Source organism: Desmodus rotundus, chromosome 11 (assembly GCF_022682495.2).
Source record: "Desmodus rotundus isolate HL8 chromosome 11, HLdesRot8A.1, whole genome shotgun sequence".
Lineage (NCBI taxonomy): Eukaryota > Metazoa > Chordata > Mammalia > Chiroptera > Phyllostomidae > Desmodus > Desmodus rotundus.
Genome location: NC_071397.1, coordinates 27,442,435 through 27,460,894, shown reverse-complemented (window position 1 = coordinate 27,460,894; position 18,460 = coordinate 27,442,435).

Below are 18,460 nucleotides of genomic sequence, written 5' to 3'. Positions count from 1 at the left end.
ATTCTCAGAATTGGACATACACATTTCTTTAGGGTCATTAAATTTTTATCTTTAAATCAATTATTCTTTCCACCATTCTATTTTATTTTCTTACCATTCTCCTCAGTTTTCCACATCTTTTTTCATTTTTTTATCAATTGCCTTGCTTCCTTTTCTCATATATATTGATTATGGAGAAAATTAAGTAAAACCACATTATTGTGAGCAGTTTATGGCTCTTTCAGCACATTATTTAGTGACTTGATTCCTACTCATGTTGTATTGACTACAATGTGCAAAAGCAGGGAGGATGTCCAATTAAAGAGATACATATCAGTGTGAACATTAAAAGACAAACAAATGAATCCTGTCTCTTTTTGCCCCATTAAGTTTAATGAAAATAGAGAGTATTAATTTGAAATGTGTGTTTTTCTTTTTTATTGAATTTATTGTAGTGATGTCTGTTAATAAAATTATATAGTTTTGAAGGGTACAATCCTATGATATATCATTTGTATATTGTATAGTGTGTTTACCACCCAAAGTCTCCTTGTATCAGCATTTATATGCCTGTACCCTCTTCTCCCTCCGGCCCCTCTTTCCCGCTGATCACAACCATAGTTTCTTAAATATTGTTTGAGAAGTTCTTCTGTGATTACACACGTACTCACATAGACACACATACACTCTGGAAATGTTGCCCTGGTTATTGTGACACTAGTGACTATATGAATGGTTCTTTGCTTTTGCGTATATGTTCTGTGGTAACTTTCATCCTTTTAAGCCATGTGCTGGAATAAATCCACCTGTAACACTGGCCAAATGCTTGTTTTGAGGAGATGCTCTGGTCCCATGGGAGATTGTCTGCTTCTCTCAGTTCTTTCTTCGTGTAAAATTGTTGCATGACTTTTTTTTTAGGATTTCCATGGTTAATTATGCCTTTCAAAGTGTCAACAGTTCTCTTTACAGGTTCAGAATATTTCTATGTTATAACAAGTTTTCGGTAATAAAAAGTAAAGTCTGTATGTATGTATCTGTGTGTGTATATATCTGTGTGTGTATAAGTGTATACACACACATATCACATTGTGTACACATGAGGACCCTGTTTTGTTTCCTGGATTCTCCGTGAGGCTATGCCAGATCATGTGACCCACAAAGTATACCTGATTGTTTATGATTATGCCTTAATTAATAAGAGGAAATCACAAAATGCATCTGAAAAGTAGGAATGTCCAAAGCTGGACAGAGGTAAGCTGGGAAAATTGTCACTCTGTGACTGAATCCTTCTGGTGTGCCATGTAGGGTGTTCTTCTGACTCACACCCCTCCTTCAGTAACATCTGTTTGCTCATCCAACATTCATTCAACAGATGCTACAAGACACGTCCACACAACACACAGGGAATTTGAGAACTATCCGAGGAACATACAAAGCAGGCAAATAAGCACATAGCTAAAAGACTTGACGGGTACAGTACTATGGGGACAATGAGGAGCCTGTGGGTACCTACTGAGGCAGTCAGGACAAAGACTGTTGAGTTTCTCTGTGTGGATCGACATTTAATTTTAGCAGCCTCGGAAATGTCCTCTGTGGCAGAATGGACTAACAGCAAAGCATGGTATTCAGTAATCTGGCCAGATGTATTTTTTCACTGATATTACTATCTGTTCAATTTTTCCCTTTGCTCTTAATCAAGTGGCAATGGAAAATTAAAATTTAGGCACCTGAAGTTATAAAATCATTAAATTAATTTGAGGGCATCTTAGAGATATCCAGTCCAATTAGAATTATTGGGAAATGTTGCATAAAGTATAACATGTAACATTATATAAGATGTCTTAAATGTGAAATAAAACCAAACAATGGTAAAGTGATATTTTTTAATTAGTTGAAAAAATAAATGCTGCTTCATGGACCATTTATGATATAAAATTATGAGAGAGAGATTTTAAAATAGATTTTTCTGATAGGTAAAAACAGATGTAACCCATAAACTCATTTTGTAAGTAAATTCTATAAATAAATATTTTTATATCTTTCCCAGAAGGAATATGGAGAGACCCTCATGGAAGGCTATGATAGAATGCAAAGTAAAATTAGCTAAAATAGCTAGAGGAAGTATAAAAAATTAGATGCCTTAATAACAATAATTAGTTTTAAAGTTATACTCCATATGCACCAATTTTCAATTTACTTTGTGTAATTTTCTCTGCTTATGGTTATAACCCTTCTGTGAACAACCTTCACATTTCTTATTTGGGAGGCAGCTGTCATGTGGAACTGAAGCTGCTTTTCTCAGTTATTGAATCATAACGATCATGTCATTTTAGCAGAAGAGCTGTGAAAGATCGTTGTATAAAAATTTCTGTCAAGGAAGATGGACTTCAAATCAGTAGACTTGCTGCATTAAAAGGATTGTTTTCATGAACATAATGAACTCAACACATCCAATCATTCAGTACGTTTTCTTGGCCCCATTTTCCACCTCTCTCCAGCATCCGATCACATCTTATCACTTCCACCACTGCCACTCGGGACCAGCTGTCCCCATATCTTGGATTATTATAATCTCCTCTGGTGTTTCTGCCTCCAGTCTTAGGCCCTTATAAGCTATTTTCAAAACCTACGGGAAAAACTGGTCTAGAAAATGCAAGTCCAAGTATTACATGTTGCCTCCCATATCACATATGGTAGAACCAGAGTCTTCATAGTGACCTACCCCCTTGTCGAATCCCTGGCCTCATCTCTTCCCACCTGTGTTTCTGTTGCCTCCACTCCAGCCACAGGCTACTGAAATGAGCAAAGCAAGCTCCTTTCTCAGGACCTTTGAAACATGTTTTTTTGTTTTGTTTTGTTTTTTTCCTTTATGGCTTTACTAAAACATTAGCTACCAACTATTACTGAAGTTTAATATTTTATTCAATATTTAATATTCACATTTTATTAAATTTCAGTAACAGCCAATGTTAACAAATCTAAGTAGATCTTCTCATAATCAATATAATTCAGGTTTTAAAATGACTAAAATAGTAAAAAATTATATTAGTAACACTGCCTGATTCATTTGCGAATAAATTTATGGGTTCCTACATAGAGAATTTACAAATAAGTGAATTCTGGAAATGCTTATGCAGGTACATACAACAATTTTTTTAAAAAATCTTGAATTATAAAGTCAAGTCATTAATTAGTCATAATTGTATAATTTTAAAACAAGTAAGCATTGTTTTTAAAAATGTATAATTACTTATGATTTGAAGTCAGTACAAAATGACTGTACATATAGAAATTTTAGTTATTGAACAATTTTTATTTCTAAATAAATTTATTTCTGAATATATCATTTCCTAAGGCTTAAACTCATAGACTATAGATTTAAAAAATAAGCTTTGTAGTTTGATACAGCTTACTAGTGAGAACTGTAGGAAATTCAACTTTATTTCACATGATTTGTCCTGAGGAATTTTTATTGCTCATTTTAGGTAACTTGTTTACATCTATAATTTCCTTAATTTGAGGAAAGATATGCTGTAAAAAAAAAAAGAATCCCCAAATACTTTTGCTCAGTTTCATCAATTTCTTTTCCTTTGCACTTCATTTTTAATGTTAAAGATGTTCTTTCTTTAGATATTATATCTATATATAATATATAATATCCAAACATGACAACATGGTAAACATGTTCTTAATATTATAATCAATGGAACCAATGGCTGTCTCTGCAAATGGTCTTACTGACATGAAGACATAGTCACTTTATGCTATGCTGTCATCAAGAATCTTCAGAATGATAGTGTTTACTATATATTTCTGAGTAGTTCTCAGATTCCATTTAAGTTATACCTGTATTCAATAAAAGGAGAATTAAAAAAGCACTCTCTACATGAGTGCACAAATAATCAAAACCCTTCCTTGTCTTCCCAAAGTCAAACCACTTGGCAACTTTTTCTGCAGGCTAGACTTATATGACACAATATGCAAATGTGTTCATATTTGCAGTCGGATTTCATGAAATGTTTGGTACAGGAAATATTTCTTTTGTTTTTTTAAGAAAAAGGAAGCATTCATATTTCAACCATTTTTTAAACTTTGAATTTTAATCTTCACACCTTTTTTTGTAATTGGAGGTATATTACTAAACACACATACACACAAATAAAATTAATTTTAAGCCATATGAAATATAGCAGTTCTCTGAATAATTTATGATGATATTTCTAAAATATATATATTTTTAAATAAAGTTTATTCTCAAGGTATTCATTAGATGAGGCATCATTGACTGGAAACAAATACCATTTTTTAGATATTATCCTTTTGAGCTGCATTGAACTAACACAGAATGAATCCTTCATTAAAAAATGATTATCTACACTTGGTGTGTAGTTAGTAAAACATTTGTATTTGTGGGACTAAGATTTTTACAATATATTAATTTTTATTGTTTTTCCATTACCATTTATCTTCCATATACCATCTTCCACTTCCACCTAGCCCCTCCTCCCCATCATTACCACACTGCTGTCCATGTCCATGAGTTGTTTTTCTTTTTTGTGTGATCCTTCCACTCCCTAATTTCCCCCGACACACACAGAGCTGTCAGCCTGCTCTCCATCTATGAATCTTGCTCTATTTTGCTTATTAGTTCAGTTTGTTTTTTAGATTCCATATGTGAGTGAAATCATATGGTTTTATCTCTTTATGACTGATTTTTTGCACTTAGTATAATGTTCTCCAGGTCTATCCATGTAGTCACAAAGGGTAACATTTTCTCCTTTTTATGGCTGAGTAATATTCCATTGTATAAATGTACCATAGATGTTTTATCCACCTTAGTTTCCTTCCAAATCTTGGCTATTGTAAATAATGCTACAATGTACATAGGGGTGCATATATTATTTCAAATTATCATTTTGGTTTTATTGAGATATATTCCCAGAAGTATAATCACTGGGTAATAAAGGAGTTCTATTTTAATTTATTGAGGCAACTCCAGGCAGTTCCATTTTTAATTTTTGAGGTAACTTATAAGGGGTTAATTAAAAAATTTATTAAAAACTTATAAAACTCAACACCAAAAGAATCCAAACAATTAAACCTGTCCAATTAAAAAATAGGCAAAGGACCTGAATAGGCACTTCGCCAAGGAGTACATACAAATGGCCAATAGACATATGAAAAGATGCTCAGCATCACTAATCAAAAAAATGCAAGAGTAATGGGATGAAAAGGGGGCAAGTGTAGTTGAAAAACAATAAAGAAAAAAGAAAAGAAAACATATTCATCCCCCCATACTATATAATATAGTAAAAAAATTGTCTGGAATTAAAAAATAAAACACAATGAGATGTGGCCTAAAACCTGTCAGAATGTCTATCATCAATAAATCAACAATCAGCGAGTGCAGGTGAGGGTGTACATAAAGAGGTACCCTCTGCACTGTTGGTGGGAATGCAGCTTGCTTCTGCCACCATGGAAAACAGTATGGAGTCACTTCTTCACACTTCTTGCACTCACTGTTTTATTGTTTTTGTGCACCTTTGTTCTAAATAGTCTATTAAAACTGAGTAGGTCAACTTGTTCAAGCATACTATTATCACATTTCTCTCTCTGCATTTTCGATGTTTTTGCATTCGCAAATGATATTGAATTTATTTCATTATAGAATTCAAATCCATTTAATTTTTTATAAGGATTGGTGAAACCATACATCTTTTTCATTTGTCAGGTGATGTGTACTATTTTTCAAAGAGTTTTGGTTCACTATAACAACATTTTTTTTTCTGAAAAATGTTACTTAAGAAAAGCCACATGGAAATGACTCTTCTTATTTTGCATTAACTATTAATAAAATGAAAGAATTTTCTTCATTATAGTACTCCATAAAATTTTGAGTATAATTGTAAATGTATCATAGTAAAATAAAAGATTAATATTAAGTATTTTAGTTTGATTATGGTAAATATTCCATAATGCAATTTTTGTGTTTTTAAATGCATTTGACAGAGCTAAGTTGAATTTTTATTTTATTTCTTTAAAAAATAAATCAAAAATAGTTTTATGAACCTTAAAAAATATCTGTGTATGTAATTGAGTCTATAGTGAAAAACATTGTGAAATAAAGGATTTTTTGTTAACAAAAGTTCCAAAACAAGCCAAACAAAAACAGCAATAAAAAGAGAAAATATGCAACACTGAATCTATATTCAAACATGCCATTCCAGTATCCTGGTTTATTAAAATTCATTAAATTGTCCCTAGAACATTGAGGTCAATAAATGTGGAAGTCATGTAGACCAGTAAAAATGTCTCTCTCTATATTTTTTAAGATTGTATTTATTTATTTTTAGACATTGGGGAGAGGAAGGAGAAAAGCAGCAATGTGTTGTTGCCTCACATGCACTCCCTTCTAGAGACCTGGCTCACAACCCAGGTATGTGCCCCAACTGGGAATCAAACCAGCGGCCTTTTGGTTCTCAAACCAGCACTCAATTCAGTGACCCACACCAGCCGGAGCCAATTTAGAAAAGTTTACATCTGACATAAAGAGAATATAAATTCAGCCATGAACATATATAAAATTGACTATTTCCGTAACTCAAAGGACCAAGCAGCCATTGACCATTAAACAAGCACAGAAAGAAACAAGATACAACATGAACAGTGTAGGGTAAAAAAAACCCCAAACAAATGTGCACTTAAATTTAATAGCAATTGATATATGGCTGATTCATATTTGAATCGAGTCCCACAATGTCTTTTATTCTTTTTTTTAATTGTTGTTCAAGTACAGTTGTCTGCCTTTTCCCCCCTCTACTCACTCCCCAGCCACCTCTACCACCCACCCTGAACTCACCCCGCCTTGGTTTTGGTCATGTGTCCTTTACAGTTGTTCCTGAAAACCTTTCCCCCTTTCCCCCCCCATTATCCCCTCCCACCTGCCCTTTGGTTACTACCAGTTTGTTCTTAATTTCAATGTCTCTGGTTATATTTTGCTTGTTTGTTTGTCTTTTTGATTAGGTTCCACTTAAAGATGAGATCATCCTATGCAGAAGAAAGAAAGAAGGAACTCCTACCTTTGAGAAAGCATGGATGGAACTAGAAAGTATCATGCTAAGTGAAAAAAGCCAGGTGGTGAAACACAAAAAAATGTTTATATTTTTTAATATTACTGTGTAAAATTAGCTCCAAGTACTCAGAACGGAAAAGATAAATGGTACTTCTGGAAATCTTTAAATTGTTTTTCAAACTATTTGTTAGTCAAATGATTAGCTATCTAGATATATTAGAGCATATTATCCAAATATTTCCCAATTAACCAAACTGCACAAGCTGAGCTACAAGAATTTAAATACTTTATGAATACTAATATGAAATTAAAATTTTTCATTAGCATCTGCTGCCATCTTATCCACATGTAAACATTGTGAACACAAAGTTGTGAAAATATACCCACTGCAACCAATGAGAATTAGATCAATGAGTGTGAACACCTATAATGTTGGACTTTATATATTTTGATATGGCTGGAGATGGCTGTCAATTGATAAATGAATGAGTACTCCCAACATGCACTGCCTCAAGTAAATTACTTTAAAACTTGTTTCTATCTGTAAATACTACAGTAAAGATAACTGTTACCATAGTTCAATTATAGACATTATCTTTTTGTCTTTAAAGTTTTATCTAATATGACTTCATCAATTTAACTGAAAATAATAAAGGACAATTTAGATGTTAAGTAATGGAGAAAAGATGTTGATATGCAATTACTTATCCATCTATATAAAAAATTACACATAAATGATCCAAATCAGACCAGCTCCAGCCACAAAGTAGGTTTGTACTGACTCCTTCACATTCATTTTTATCTCACTCCAACCTCCAAATCCTACCTACTCCACGTTCTCTTGTGCTCTTCAAAATATAAAAGAATCTGAGCTCATAGTATGAACAGGACTAATGATAGTGATAGCAAACACTCTCACACTATTATTATATTATAATAGTATATGTATAATACTGTATTATATTATACATATCAGGTCTATCCTAAGAGCATAACATGGATGAACTCCTTTAGTCTTTACACTAACCGAAAGAAGCTGGTACTCTTCTTCTATTTCCCAGATGAGGAAAACAAAGGACAAATGTTAAGTAACTTGTCTAGATCATCCATCTAGTCCGTGAAAAGGCCACTTGAACCCAGCTAGTCTGCTTTCATAATGTATGCTTTTAATCATTATTCCAGTGCTCCACAAATGCATCACCCTCGTTCTTGTTGAAATGTTGGTGTAATTGAAATAGGTCGAGGCTGGAGGCTGAGACTGTGCATTTTTAATGAGCTCCTAGGTGATGCTGCTGCTGCTCTGCTGAGGGGCAATGCATCACACTGTGCTGCCTCTTGTGTGCTAGGTAAGGATAAGGAATATGCAGTCAAAGGGACCCCTGTTGTCATTCACGGTTTCTGTGCTCCCAAGCTTTCCTCATTTAAACTGAGCAGAAGATGTGACTCTGTAAAGTTTTAAGCAAGGTATGTCTGTCCTGACTGCCCCTGTTGTGTCAGGGTTTCTCAAGGCCCTATTTTAAATTATTCAAGCTTTTCTCTAAAATCGGTTTTATACTATTCCTATATATCTGGAATTTTATTAAGGTAATTCTAGAATAATAGAAATATCTTTTTTATAGAACATGTAAGTTTTTAAGTAATTTCTGCAATACATGTAACTGATTGAAATAAACTCATTCAATGATCTTTAACAAATACACAGAAATAAGAAAAATAATTGGCTAAAATATTTATATCCTTCTTAAAAATATTGTTACAATTTAGAGACAATAATGTTTAGCCTTGTCTTACTCTATGTTTGGGTTTTATGGCAGTTTTTTTACTGATTCCCTGGAATATTTCAACATTTTTCACAATTCCACTGAAGTATTTCTTATAGAAACACTAATTATTATTATTATAAACACTTATTATTTTGACAGAATAATGATAAATAGTTCTTGAATTTGTTGCTTTTTACCTTTGATGACCTTAGTTAACTGTGACATATGTTTTCTTCTTGATACATTAATATTCATTATCTTCATGTTGTTTTGCATAATGCATATGCATAATTATATCTCTATCTTGCTCTGACTTCTGAGCAACAGAGAAAATACATGCAAAACACTGGAAAAGTAATAAGTTATTTAAAACAAGTATAGATTGCTTATTTTTTTTAATTTTATTTATTTATTTTTAGAGAGAGGGGAAGGGAGGGAGAAAGAGAGGAAGAGAAACATCAATGTGTGGTTGCTTCTCACATACCCCCCACTGGCCACCTGGCCCCCAACCCAGGCATGTGTCCTGTCTGGGCATCAAACCGGCAACCCTTTGGTTCACAGGCCAGCACTCAATCCACTGAGTCAGATCATCCAGAGCTAGATTGTTTAATTTAAAAAGTCAAATGAGTTGAGATTTTAAATGTTGAATTATGAATTTATTCAACTTTATTCATCATGTAAGACAAATAAAATTATAAGATAGTTAAAGTATAACTAGTGGTGGACTTTAAAGTATAACTAGTGGTATATATATACACATATATATATACACATACACACATATATATACACATGTGTATGCATATATATACTTGTGAAAGGATTTCCTGATCTAGTTAACACATCCCTTACCTCATATGTTTATCTGCCCTCTCTTCTTTCCTTCCTCCCCTCTTTGTTCCTCCTTTCTTCTTCTCTTTCCCTTTTAGTGAGAACATTTAAGTTCTACACTCATAGCAAACAATTACACAAATGGTGTTACAACTATAAACTATAGTCATTATATTTTACAATAAATGAATATATTCTTCCTCTTCTTATTCTTATTATTATTGCCTAACTGCTTAAGATTAATTAAGTGTTGATAAGTATTTCATAGCCTATCTATATCACTTCCTCAGGAAGCAGCAGTCTATTTCCTCAAGGAATCTTTGGTACAATCCATAATAGATGTATCTATACTAATTAACTCTTTCAATGTTCATGTTTAAGTCATCAATTAATATTACTGTTTAAATATAATCAAATTTATTTTTAAATGTTTAAAATGTTTATCAATTTTAGAGAGAAAGAGATTGATATGAGAAAGAAACATTGATTGGTTGCCTCCTATATACTCCTCAACCAGCAATCGAACTCGCAACTTAGTTATGCACCCTGACTGGGAATTAAATCCCTAAACTGTTGAAGTACTGGACAATGCTCCAACCAACTGAGCCATCCAGCAAGGGCTGAATTAAAACTGCTCTTAAATTAACTATACAAATCATTCAAAATAGATGAATTAACCCCATTCGGAAGATATTGTTGTTTTTCATAAATATTTGAGAAAAAATTAGAAAGATAAAAAATGATATTCATTACATAAGCAACTGCTACCCTAATGAGCAGCTAAGTTAATTAAGTGGGTTAAAAGTCTCTTAGGACAGACACATCTGGAGATAAGCTTTCATGGGAAAGACCATGACCTTTTGTTGGGGTAGCAACTGATTTTGAAGTTCACACAAGCTCAGCTGATAGCACAAAAAGAGGGGGATAGATGGTGATAGGTTAGAATCACACAGCCTTACAGAGAGAGAGGTCAGGTCTCTTCAGTGAGGAAACATGGCTATTTAGGATTGTGAATATTAAAATTAGGATTCTTAAATTAAAAAGAGAATGCAAAAAAATAAAAAGTATTAATGTTGAGCACTGGCTGGTGTGGCTCAGTGGATTGAGCGCCAGCCTGTGAACCAAATAGTCGCCAGTTTGATTCTCAGTCAAGACACATGCTTGGGTTGCAGACCAGGCCCCCAACAAGGAGCACAGGAGAGGCAACCACACACTGATGTTTCTCTACCTCTCTTTCTCCTTCTCCTACTCTCTCTAAAATAAATAAATACAGTCTTTAAAAAAGAAAGTGGTAATGTTGAGGTGAGAATTGTGACAAAATTCAGGACAGGCAGAAAGCAGAGAGGCTATGGCCTAAAAAAGGAAAGTATGGACATTGTTTAAGAAAGATGAAGTCAATTGTGGCCTTAATAAAATACCAATAAATTAACCAAGATGCAATTAATAAACAGTATATCCAATTGTTGGTTATAATGAATGAGGACATGGAAGATTCTAAAGTAACTTTAAGAAACTCTGCTTTGACTTAAGAATTATTTTGTCAGTAAAGGAATAAAAAGGGGTGTTTACAGCATAAATAACTGTGACATTTATAAAAATGCTTGTATTACAAACAGGGAGAACTATCAGAGCTTCCATTGTAAAGTTTGTGCATTTGAAATTTATCACATTCAACAGAAAATCTCTGCAAGTGTAGTTTTTCAAATAAATGCCCTGAAATACTGTTTTGTTATTCTTCAGTGATATGTATAAACTCCAGTAAAACCCGCTTACCAGTTTAATACCATTTTTATGATAGCATAACTAGATGCAGCTTTGATTTATAAAAGAAAAGCTCAAGTTCTGAACTTTTGGAATGAATTTTCTTTGCTAGGAAAAGTGCCTAAAGAGAAGGAAATAAAAATCCGTACTAATATGATATGAAAATTTGAACTTGAAATACATATCATAAAATACAAGTTTTTCATTTTCTGATTTTTTTACAGGTCACATGGAATGATTGTGCATTTTTGTCTGTGAAAGACTAGTCACTCTTGCTGTCCCCATCCATACCGAGTTCCCACTTTTCTTTTGTTTTGTTGATACACTGAATTGGTACTCATAGTTATACTTCCAGTTTTGCTGATGACATTCAAAGGCTAATGCCACTTGAAGTGATGCTGAATGCTTGGGATGTACAAATGACAAATATCTTAATTTTCTTGTTTCTACTCTCAGCAACTCTTGAATAAAAATAAATGACACACTATTATCATCACACATAAGGACTTGGATTCAGGTAATTTTTAGTTATTTGTCCAAAGTCAATGACAAATGCAGATCTCTAATTTTCATTCCTGAATGTCTCATTTTCAGAAATAATGAGTTCAATATGTGAAAATAAAACAAGGAAGAATATCTTTATTTCTACATTCTATCTTTTACCCTGGATGAAATGGAATCTCACCAGGGTCTGTGAATCCATTAACATTGGAATAGGAACTTTCCAGTGGCCTTTCAAATGTGATGAAAGTGTTCCAGGGTTAAGAAAGGATGAGGGATGGCAGGAGCACTCTCACTTCCATATCTGGACACATTCTTTACCCTCCAATACTTCATATGCCATGTGAACACATCATTTAGTACTTATCTTCCATTCAAGTGTTAAACAAAAATTGGTTGAATCACATCCACATGTTCCAACATACTTCTATTGTATGTGAAAGGACATTGTGGAAGAGATTTTTATTTTGCTGCAATTTAAAGTCCATCAGAAGATATTATAGCACTCAAGCCTCCATTACATTGTTAAACACCATCACTAATAATTGAAGTAGTTAAAATTATAAGTTAAAAATTTTAACACACACATACCATTTTCAACTATTAAGTAAAGTGTTCCTTGACTGCCATTTTAATAGAATATTTTCTGCAAATCCACCAGACTTCTGGAATTATAGGAGGAAATAGTATGAGAACATTTCTGCAATCTTCCTAAAGCAGAAATTTATATTTTCAGGAAGGATATCATCACTATAGTTTTACATAACTCAGTTATAATTTGCCAATTTCTTAATCATATTGTTATATAACAACTCAGTTTTATTTATGCCAGGCACTGTGATAGTATTTGCCATAATTTAACTTACATAGAGTTTATAAATCCTTATATGATGGCCAAACACATATTGCAGATGAAGAAACTGAGATGGCAGGTTAAATAACCTGTTAAGGTTACAGTTTCTAAGTGATAATGTCAAGAATGAAAACCTAGCCGGCCTGACCCAAATTCCAAGTTCTTAATCATGTTGGCCCACAATGCAACTCATAAAATGTCACATAAGTATTTAGATTTATTCTTGAGTGTCCTTTTAGAGTGACAATTCAAGTAAAATTTCTTCCCACACTGTATAACTCAACTCTGAACTATAAATTTAGAATCAAGTATAGTATATGTAGGGAAAAACACATTGATTAATTACCTATCTAATGCATATTCATTCTTATTGCTTACTGATATAACATGCCTTCATTAAGGCTGGCAATGTGTCTACCTAAAAAAGCATACATTTCCCAGTATTCCTTATTGTTATTTGTGATTAAATAAAGCAACTCCAAATCATTAAACGTTAGGAGAAGTAGTTAGATAGAATTCTGGAATGGCTTTTTATTTTATTTTTATGTATATGTTATTGATTATGCTATGACAATTGTCCCAATTTTTTCTCCCCTTTATCCCCGCTCTGCCCTGTACCACCCATTTCCCCCACATTAGTTCATGTCCATGGGTTTTAAACATAAGTTCATTGGCTTCTCCTTTTCCATCGCTGTTCTTAACCTCCCTATTTTCTGCCTACCAATTATGCTTCTTCTTCCTTGTACCTTTGCCCCCCCATTCTACTTCTCCTCCCCACTGATAACCTTCCATGTGATCTCCATTTTTGTGATTCTGTTCCTGATCTAGTTTGCTTAGTTTTTGTTTTTTAGGTTCCGTTGTTGACAGTTATGAGTTCGTTGTCATTTTACTCTTCCTAGTTTTTGACCTTCCTCTTTTTCTTGGATAAGTCCCTTTAACATTTCATATAATAAGGGCCTGGTGATGGTGAACTCCTTCAACTTTGCCTTATCTGGGAAGCACTTTATCTGCTCTTCCATTCTAAATGACAGCTTTGCTGGATAGAGTAATCTTTAATGTAGGTCCTTGCCTTTTATGACTTCAAATACTTCTTTCCTGCCCCTTCTTGCCTGCAAGGTTTCTTTTGAGAAATCAGCTGATAGTCTTATGAGAACTCCTTTGTAGGTAACTGTCTCCTTTTTTTCTTGCTGCTTTTAAGATTCTCTCCTTGTATTTAATCTTGGGTAACTTAATTATGATGTGCTTTGGTGTGTTCCTCCTTGGGTCTACTTTCTTTGGGACTCCCTGGGCTTCCTGGACTTCCTGGAAGTCTATTTACTTCACCAGATTGGAGAAGTTTTCCTTCATTATTCAAATACATTTTCAATATCTTGCTCTTCCTCTTCTCCTACTGGCACCCCTATGATTCGGATGTTGGAACATTTAAAGATGTCCTGGAGGTTCCTAAACCTCTCCTCATTTTTTTTTTTTTTAAATTCTTGTTTCTTCATTCTGTTCTGAGTGGATGTTTATTTCTTCCTTCAGTTCCAAATCATTGATTTGAGTCCTGGCTTCCTTTCCTGTATATTTTGGCTCCCTGTATATATTGCTTTATTTCACTTTGTGTAGCCTTCATTTCTTCCTTAATTTTGTGATGGAGCTTAATCAATTCTGTGAGCATCCTGATTACCAGTGTTTTGAACTCTGCATCAGATAGGTTGTCTATCTCCTCATCAATTAGCTCTTTTTCTGGAGTTTTGATCTATTCTTTCATTTGGGCCATGTTTTTTTTTGTCTTTGTGCACCAGTTAAGTAGTAAGGGGGTGGGGCCTTAGGTATTCACCAAGGTGGGGTAATTCCAGAGTGGCTTTTTAAAGGGAAATGTTTCATCTTACTTATATATATTTAAAACTTTACTCTTCTCCTTTATCTAGCTTGACATGAAAATATGATGTCCAAATTCTATCAGCCTTTTTGGAATAATGAGAATGAGGGTCAGACTCCAAACATGGCAGACCTTAAAGAAACTGTCTATCTACTTTTGGGTTTCTTTGTATATGAGAAATAACACCTCTTAGAGTAGAAACCACTGTTTCAGAGTGTCTCTTAATAGCAACAGAATATAATTCCTACCTGATGTAGTATATAAAATTAGCCACATAGAAAATTTATTTTGTCCTAGGTAAATTTAACTCATCTTATTTATTTTAAATCTTAGGCCTATGGGAGAAATTGAATGTGTGGCAACTGATACTTATATTGTTGAAAGAAAACATTTTTTCCTTATGTCTAAAGACTCATTTGACTTCATAATTAAAATATTGAAAAAATGGCTTTAAAAGAGAGTATTTGAAAATTAAACTATGAAATTCCATCAGTATTTTAATTATATAGTCATGTGTAGTGATTCCAACATCATTTTTAAAAAACATTGCATTACATGTTTCTAAGACAAAAGGATACATTTTGAGATAAAATCTTAAACTCACAATCATATGCAAGATATCAAACAAAAACATGATAAAAATTAGTATCATTTATGAGAATGTTGAAAGAAGAAAAAAATGAAGGACAAAAGAAGAGAATACAACACTGCACTCTACAAAAAAGTAAACTTTACTTTTCTCAATGGTAAAGATAAAGCCAGCAGCATGCAATACACAATGTTAATCCTATTGGTATATTTTATATTTGCAGAAATAAAATGAGACTGACCTATTTCAAGCCTTACGATTTTGCTAAAAAACATTATACCTCTTCTAGAAAAACTCAAAAGTTTAAAAAGCTAAGGAAATGACTTGCAGTAATAGGAAAAATGTCAATTGGAATATATATATACATACATATATGTATATATGTATATATATATATATATATATATATATATATATATATATATATATATACTAGAGAGTAAAGTTTCTGAGTTTATTTTCTTATAAAATAAAATAAACAAATGCAGTAGTGATTCTATAAGGCATATGTGTGGAGAGACTAAGACAATATGAGGAGAGATAATAGTAAAAAAATATTGACATTAGAGAACTCAATATTAACTTTTTTTATACAGGACACATGTGGATAGAAGAGTTTATCATAGTACTCAGGGACTCTCAACTCTGGTTTTCTCTGTGGTCTGATTATCTTTTCTCCTTACTACCAGCAAAGAATTAGATGCTTATCAATAATGAAATTTCAGAAGGTGGACCCCTGTGGACATCCAATTACTTTCTTCCTCAGCAGTCAGCCACTGGGGGATGGCAACTGACTGACAGATGACTCTGGGGGGCAATCCTCAAGGCCCAGTGGTGCTCCTCCAGATTGAATCTCAACGTGGAGACTTTTCCAGACTATTTCAAGGACACCCTTGAGGACCATAATTGGTCCAAGGGACTAAGCCTAATTCATTTCCAACCCTTGATAGCTCTCAGCCTAGAGAAACCTCCTTAGGCCCAGAAGGAGCTTGAAGTTGTAGAAAAAAGGAACAAGAGCCAAACCAGCAGATCTAGACTCCTACTGCATCGGTATATCCATCCTTCTAGATACATAAGAGGAGCTTTGTAATTTTGATAGTGAATAGTGATATTCCCTGTGCCTGGAGTATCTCTTTTACTGATTCTCTGTTTCTTTGTAAAATTCTGCATTCTTTTGAAATCTAACCAAAAATCTTCCCTAGAAAGCTTTGTTAAGATTCCCCATCATCGTCTGAGTTCCACACTATTTTGTTAGACTCTCCTGTTGGCACTTATATTATTAGTCTTCTATAGTAGGTGTTTGCAAATTTACTGTGGCTACTTAATGACAACAGAAGTTATTTTTTTCTTTTACATTTTTTTATATTTAAGATTATGCAATAAGCATTATATGAATGAAAATATGTTGGCTCAAGTCAAAAATGCCTCTATGTCTACTTATGTCCTAAGTAAAGTTGTTTTTGGTACCATCAAGCACTAATATGTTTTAGAAAGAATATAGTTTGATGTTCTATATAAATACCAGCTGTTAATGAAAAACAGTGTTTGGGGTTCACACACAGTTTATTCTGAGGGCTTTTGTAAAAGGAATAGCACGAAGGCAGAAAAGAGGCTCTAGAGATTAACTACCTGCTTGATAATCCGTAATTTGTAAAACAGACACTATTTACTGGGAGTTGTAGAAATTCCTCCTGGGTCTGATTCACTGTTTCCCAATGTCTAGAAAGTACAAATACACCAGGTTTGTGGAGCACAGCACAAGCATTTCCCAGCCAAGCTACATTTTAGCTTCTGGAAGTAGTTCTGACAGAGAAATTAGCATATGGCTAATTTGTTGGATGCCCAGAGGTTCCTGGATCATGCTGATACATCTTTATCTGCTCATTAAAATCATGGACTGAAATTTTGTTTTCTTGAGTTTATGCCTATTACTCTTGAAGTATTAGAGATAAACAGTTCATTCACATTTGTTTTACTTTCTCCTGTGAAGTGGATTAACACTAAGATAAAAATTATCCTTGGTAAATATGTCAATTTATATCCAATTATATGTAATGTGTTCTCAATGGTCAAGAAGTTGGAAGTGATCTTCTTATTACGTAAACTTACAATGCCTACTAAAGATTTGTGTTATTACTACAGCAACATTCAAACCAGTATACAGATGATTGGTGCGGTGTGTTTGATGTTATGGCATTTCTATATTATTAATAAGATCTCTTTCAAGAAAATTAATATATGTAGCCTCAGAATTGAATCCAGCTTATTGAATAAGCTACTCTTGAAGTAACCTTAATGAAATTAATTTTTTTTCTTTCATTTCCCATTAAAAGATCTTCTTAATGGGGAACATCTTTTCTTGCCCTCAGATAAAACATGAGCAATTCTCAAGGATTTTCTACACACCTGCTTACTCTTAAGAAAGTGCTACGTTATAAAACATTCTCAATTAGAAGATTAAAATGTCCAGTCTTATGCAATAATCAGAACTCTGAACCTGATTTGCTATCATTTATCCTCCATCCACCTGTTCCATATGGCAGTTAATGATGCACCCAGAATTGGAGTCCTTTGGTTGGGCAGATGATCCAATGCTTTCTCTTTTTTTCCCCTTGTCTTCTTATAGACACCAGAGCTTCCCTTTTGGGTACCACATTGGTGATACCTCTCCTTTGAATGACCACTCTCCTCTTAGACTAACTCTTCACTGCCCAAGTCCACACTATTATGATGTCATCCTCTTTTTGAATTTGACATTTTGAGCCTTTGGAATCATAATAGCACTTTACACACTTTTTAAAAATTAAAGAAAAATACCTGTAATTATGGGGAAAGGAGAGTGAGAAGAAAATGGAATCTTACTGCTGAGATAAAGAAGTAATAAATTAAATTAACATGTTATTGGTATTTTGAAGGTTGCCAAATGAGGTCAGAAAGAGAAAAGTCTCTTTGGTGACTGGAATAGTATGGTAATTGCCACTCAGAAGGAGAAACATTATTTGGGGAGTGTCACTGGTATAGGGATGTACCAGGAACCTGGGAGCACAGATCGAGAAGCATCAGCAAGACTAACAACTACTTTTAAATCTTTTAAGCCAGACTACAAGTCTTAGTCAACTGAGGGTACAAGGGTTAAGTCTCTAGGGAAATAGGATTTAAGAGCCTAAGGAACACCAGATTCTAGAAAATAAATCCCTGCACAGGAATGAAAAAGACAAGTTGGGACACTGCTGGAAATAGATGAAAT